The following is a 6286-nucleotide window of genomic DNA, read 5'->3' on the forward strand; positions in this document are numbered from 1 at the left end:
GTCCAAAAACATGAGACGGATTGCCGAAATACTTCCGGAGCATGTAAACATGAAACACTGGATGAACACTCGATAGACTAGGTGGCAATGCAAGCTTGTAAGCTACCTCTCTCATCTCAAGCACCTCAAAAGGGCCAATATACCGAGGGCTCAACTTGCCCTTCTTTCCGAACCTCATAACATCCTTCATGGGCAAAACTCTAACCAATAACTTCTCCTCCACCATGTAGGCAACATCACGAACCTTCCGATCAGCATAACTCTTCAGTTTAGACTGTGCCGTGCAAAGCCGATCCTGAATCAACTTAACCTTTTCCAAAGCATCCTGAACCAAGTTAGTACCCAAAAGCCTAGCCTCACCCAGTTCAAACCAACCAACCAGAGACCCTCACCGCCTCCCATACAAGGCCTCATACGGAGCCATCATAATACTCAATTGGTAGCTGTTGTTGTAGGCAAACTCTGCAAGCAGCATAAGCTAATCCCAAGAAGCCCTGATATCCATAACACAAGCACATAGCATATACTCTAATATCTGAATGGTGCAATCGGACTGTCCATCCATCTGAGGGTGGAATGTTGTACTCAACTCAACCCGTGTGCCTAACTCTCACTGCACTGCTATCAAAAACTATGATGTAAACTGCATGCCTCAATCTCAAATGATGGACATCGGCACACCGTGAAGTCGGACAGTCTCGCGAATATGGATCTCAGCCAATCGCTCTAAAGAATAGGTAGTCCCAACTGGAATGAAGTGCGCAGACTTAGTCAACTGGTCCACAATAACCCAAATAGCATCAAACTTCTTCAAAGTCCGTGGGAGCCCAACTACAAAGTCTATGGTGATACGCTCCCATTTCCACTCAGGAATCTCAAGCTCCTGAAGCAAACCGCCCGGCCTCTGATGCTAGTATTTCACATGTTGACAATTCAAGCACCGAGCTACAAACCCCACTATGTCTTTCTTCATCCTTTTCCACCAATAGTGTTGTCTCAAGTCCTGGTACATCTTCGCGGCACCCGGATGAATGGAATACCGCAAACTGTGGGCCTCCTCAATAATCAACTCACATAGTCCATCCACATTGGGCACACAAATCTGACCTTGCATCCGCAACACCCCATCATCCCCAATAGAAACCTCCTTGGTATCACTGTGCTGGACCGTGTCCTTAAGGACAAGCAGATGGGGGTCGTCATACTGACGCTCTCTGATGCGATTATATAAAAAAGACTGAGAAACCACACAAGCTAGAACCCGAAATATATAACCTCACGAACTGATTGACCAAGGCCTGAACATCTAATGTAAGAGGTCTCTCACCAATAGGAATGTATGCAAGGCTACCCATACTCACCGCCTTTCTACTCAAGACATCGGCCACCACATTGGCCTTCCCGGGATGATACAAAATGGTAATATCATAGTCCTTTAGCAGCTCCAACCATCTCTGCTACCTCAAATTTAGATCCTTTCATTTGAACAAGTGCTAAAGACTCTATTGATCTATACCTCACAAGACACGCCATAGAGATAATGCCTCAAACATTTCAATGCATAGATGATGGCTGCCAACTCTAGATCATGAACGTGGTAGTTCTTCTCATGAGGCATCAACTGGCATGAAGCATAAGCAATCACTCTACCTACCTGTATCAAGAGACACCCAATACCGATAAAAGAAGCATCACAATACATTGATAAGAACTCGATGCTAAAGGCAAACTAGAACTAGAGATATGGTCAAGGTAGTCTTGAGCTTCTGAAAGCTCTCTTCACCCTCATCCGACCCTTGAATGGAGCACCCTTCTAGCTCAACCTAGTCAAAGGTACTGCAGTGGATGAGAAACCCTCCACGAAGTGATGATAATATCCGGCCAAGCCGAGAAAGCTTCAAATCTTAGTAGCTGATGATGGTCTGGCCAAATCTGAATCGCGTCAATCTTCTTTGGATCCACCTTAATCCCCTCGCTGGACACCATGTGCCCCAAGAACGCCACCGAACTGAGCCAAAACTCACACTTGGAGAACTTGGCATAAAGCTTCTCCTCCCTCAACCTCTATAGTACAATCCTCAAATATTATGCATGCTCCTCCTGGCTACGTGAATACACTAGGATATCATCAATGAATACTATGACAAATGAATCAAGATATGGATGGAACACAATGTTCATCAGATGCATGAAAGCTAATGGGGCATTGGTCAGCCCAAAAGATATCACAAAAAATTCATAGTGACCATAGTGAGTCCTAAATGCCGTTTTCATAATATACGTGTCCCGAATCTTCAACTGTTGATACCTAGACCTCAATTCAATATTAGAGAACACTCTAGCTTCCTGAAGCCGGCCAAATAAGTCATCAATACGCGGCAAATGGTACTTGTTCTTAATGGTAATTTTTTTCAACTGCCTATAGTCGATGCACATCCGCATAGTACCATACTTCTTCTTCACAAACAGAACCGGTGCACCTCAAAGGCGACACACTAGACCTAATGAACCCCTTATCAAGAAGCTCCTAAAGCTGCTCTTTCAATTCCTTCAACTCTGCTAGTGCCATACAACACGGAGGGATAGAAATGAACTGAGTGCCCGACACCAAGTCAATACCAAAATCAATATCCCTGTCGGGTGGCAGGCCCGGCAGGTCTGCAGGAAACATATTCGGGAAGTCTCGCACTACTGGAACAAAATCAGTGGTAGGAGTATCAGCACCAACAACCCTCATAAAAGCCAAATATGACAAACACCCATTCCTAACCATCTGTTGGACCTTTAAATATGAGATAACCCTACTGGGAACATAGTCCAGATAACCTCTCCACTCGATTCTAGGTAACCCTGGCATCGCCAACGTCATGGTCTTGGCGTGATATTATATAATAGCATGACATGGGAACAACCAATCCATGCCCAAAATCACATCAAAATCAACCATACTAAACAATAAGAGATCAACTGTAGTCTCCAATCCTCTAATGGTCACCACACACAACTAATACACATGGTCCACAACAATAGAATCGCCCACCGGCGTAGATACATGAACAAGAGAAACTAAGGACTCATGGGGCATATCCAAATAACGGGCAAAATATGATGATACATGTGAATAAGTAGAACCAGGATCAAATAATATGGAAGCATCCCTGTGGCACACTGAGATAATACCTATAATAACTGTGTCTGAAGCAACGACCTCTAGCCTGGTAGGAAAAGAATAGCATCGAGCCTGACCGCCACCTGATCGGCCTCCCTATCTAGGGTGACCTCTAGCTACCTGAGCCCCACCCCGAGCTGGCTGAGCAGGTGGTGAAGTAACAAATAAGGAAGGCATAACCTGGGACCTTTGCTGTGGAGCCCTACTCAATAACCTGAGCAATATATCTTGAGATGTCTCAAATCCCCGCACTCGTAGCAACCCCTCCTGACGGGCTGCTGACCCTGATAACCCGAGGATTTACCGATAGAAGACTGGGAAGGTGAAACATGGTAAGAACTCTTTGCTGGTAATGCACTGAAGGATGACTGACCCGAACAGCACTGTAGGAACCATGGTAAAATGATGCACCACGATGAACCAGATGAGCTATCTGAGCATTCCTATAAGGACAACCCCTACTGTGATGGGACTGCCCTCAAGAAGAAACACCATTGAAACCACCTGATCCAAGAGGCCTCTTAGCCTCCCTCTCCTCACGCTCCTGACTATGGACCTGCTCTATCCACTTAGCAATATCAACCACCTCGCTGAACCTAGAACCATATGCAATCCGCCGAGTCATGACAAAGCACAGTCCATAGTTGAGGCACTCAATGAACTTGCTAATCCTCTCCCTCTTTGTGGGAACCAACCAGATCGCGCGATGATCCAAATCTGAAAATCTCATCTCATACTGGATCACGGACATACCCTCCTGACGTAGTTGCTCAAACTGCCTTTGTAACTCCATCCTGTGGGTTTGTGGAACAAACTTCTCCAGGAATAGAATGGAGAACTCGTGCCCCGTAAGTGGTGCAGCACCGGCTGGCCTGCCCAACTCATAGGCCTCCCACCATCTGAAGGCTGCCCTAACAGCTGAAAAGTAGTAGATGAGACTCCACTAGTCTCTAGAATACTCATCGTACAAAGAATCCGCTAGCACATATCTAAGACGTCCTGAGCATCATCTGACTATGCCCCACTGAATGCTAGAGGCCTGAGCCTTCCAACCGCTCTAGCCTCTTATGCTCCTCGTCACTCATAGGTGGACCCATCTGGGCCTGAGAAGTGGTTGGTGCGGCCTGAACTGAAACTGCCTGAGCAAGGCTAGTGCATACAGTAAATATTTGGGCTAAAACCTCCTGAAGGCCTGGAACCACAATGGGCACAACTGGTGCCTGAGCTGGTCCCACCAGCTCAACCACATTTGGAATCTACTCCTGAGCTGGAGCACTAGTGGCTCCACGGGTGCTGCTCTAGCTGCTGTACGAGCTACACCTCGGCCTCTACCGCGGCCCCGGCCTCTCGTGGCCCTAGCTGGTGGTACTAGTGGCCGTCCACCTGATCCGGTAGCACATGTCCTTACCATTTGTGAGGGAATAGAATAATAGAAGTTTAGTTTTCAAAATCAACAGATTCGCACGACAGGAATATAAGAAAGTGATGTTTCCTAATGGTTTGGTAGCCTCTCGAAGATAATTACAAACGTCTCTGTACCGATCCGCAAGACTCTACTAAACCTGCTCATGACTCGAAATACCTATGAACCTAGATCTAATACCAACTTGTCACGACCCAAAATCCCAACCCATCGTGATGGTGCCTAACACATCGACTAGGCAAGTTAAAGCATGATAGCGAAGGCAACATAGTAACGAAATTCATAAAAATAGCGTAAACCTGAAGTCTCAATACAGTAAAAACCGTCGGAACTATAACAACAGTATAAAAGGAAAAGACAAGTCAAACTCCTACCAAGGATGCAACTATACCTCCCCTCTAGCAGATAGTCCAACAAGCAAGCCTACTGCAGATAACTAGTCCCCACACCTGGATCTGCACAATTAAGTGCATAGTGTAGCATGAGTACAACCAACCCAATGTACTCAATAAGTATCGTAAATAAATATGGCAAGGTAAGAAAAGCACAAATATTAATGATACTAGCTATCACCCGTGTAGTTTTATCCTTTAAACCGATACCGAATAATATTGAAATCAAATCATAAAGTTTAGTACAAAAACATCCGTGTGTATGTGTACAATTTCTCAAATACTCTGCTCAGACAATAACTTGGCATATAGAGGTGATATGCAGTTAAATCAAATAAATGATCAAGGAAATTGCAAGCAAAGGTGAAATGCAAAATCCAACAAAACACTGGCCAGATTCCTTCAACGTTTCCATATCCTTCCAAACCACCGATCAGTATTCTCAATAACCACATGTACACCATCAAGAGACAAACCTGAGAGGGTGACCCTAGGGGGATGGATCCATATCCACACGCAAGCTTCACCAATTCAACGTACTGCCAGCCCGACATGATCACATGCTCAATATCATAACTCGCCCGGTATGATCACATGCATAACAATACAATCCGCTCGGCGTGGTCACAGGCATAACAACATAATCCGCCCACTGTGGTCACACTCATAACAACACAATCCACCCGGCATGGTCACAGGCATAACGACACAATCCGCCTAGTGTGGTCGCAAGCATAACGACATAATTTTCCCGACATGGTCACACGCATAACAACACAATCCGTTCGGCGTGGTTACATACATAATGACACAATTCGCCTAGCGTGGTCATAGGCATAACGACATAATCCCTGCAGCGTGGTCAGATGAATCCAGTCCAATCATACCATACAGGAGCAAATAAACAAGTATACATGTATGAAATGAGTGAATAAGAAATCTCATGCTCCTGGACTGGTATAAACGGCATGCTAAGTGCAGGCATGTGCAAGTGTACTATCATAGTTCAAATATGCAATTTTCATCAAAGGATAACATTATCAGTCATTCAGGGATCAAACCTATATGTGGCCTCAAACATGGCCCAATTAGTTCACAATAATTTCAAAAATGTGCGAACCAACATAATTAAAGGTTCAACAGTCAAATTCTAGGTTTATGAGAGCCTGAGCACAATCCAAACATGAATAAATAACTCTGGTGTCCGCACATGGGTTCATCCCCATAGATGTGCATGTAACACCCTGAACAATTTTAAAGTACTTAAGTGTAAAGCCTCGTAAAATTTTGCAAAAGAAAGTA

Source organism: Nicotiana tomentosiformis, chromosome 10 (genome assembly GCF_000390325.3).
Source record: "Nicotiana tomentosiformis chromosome 10, ASM39032v3, whole genome shotgun sequence".
Taxonomy (NCBI): Eukaryota; Viridiplantae; Streptophyta; class Magnoliopsida; order Solanales; family Solanaceae; genus Nicotiana; species Nicotiana tomentosiformis.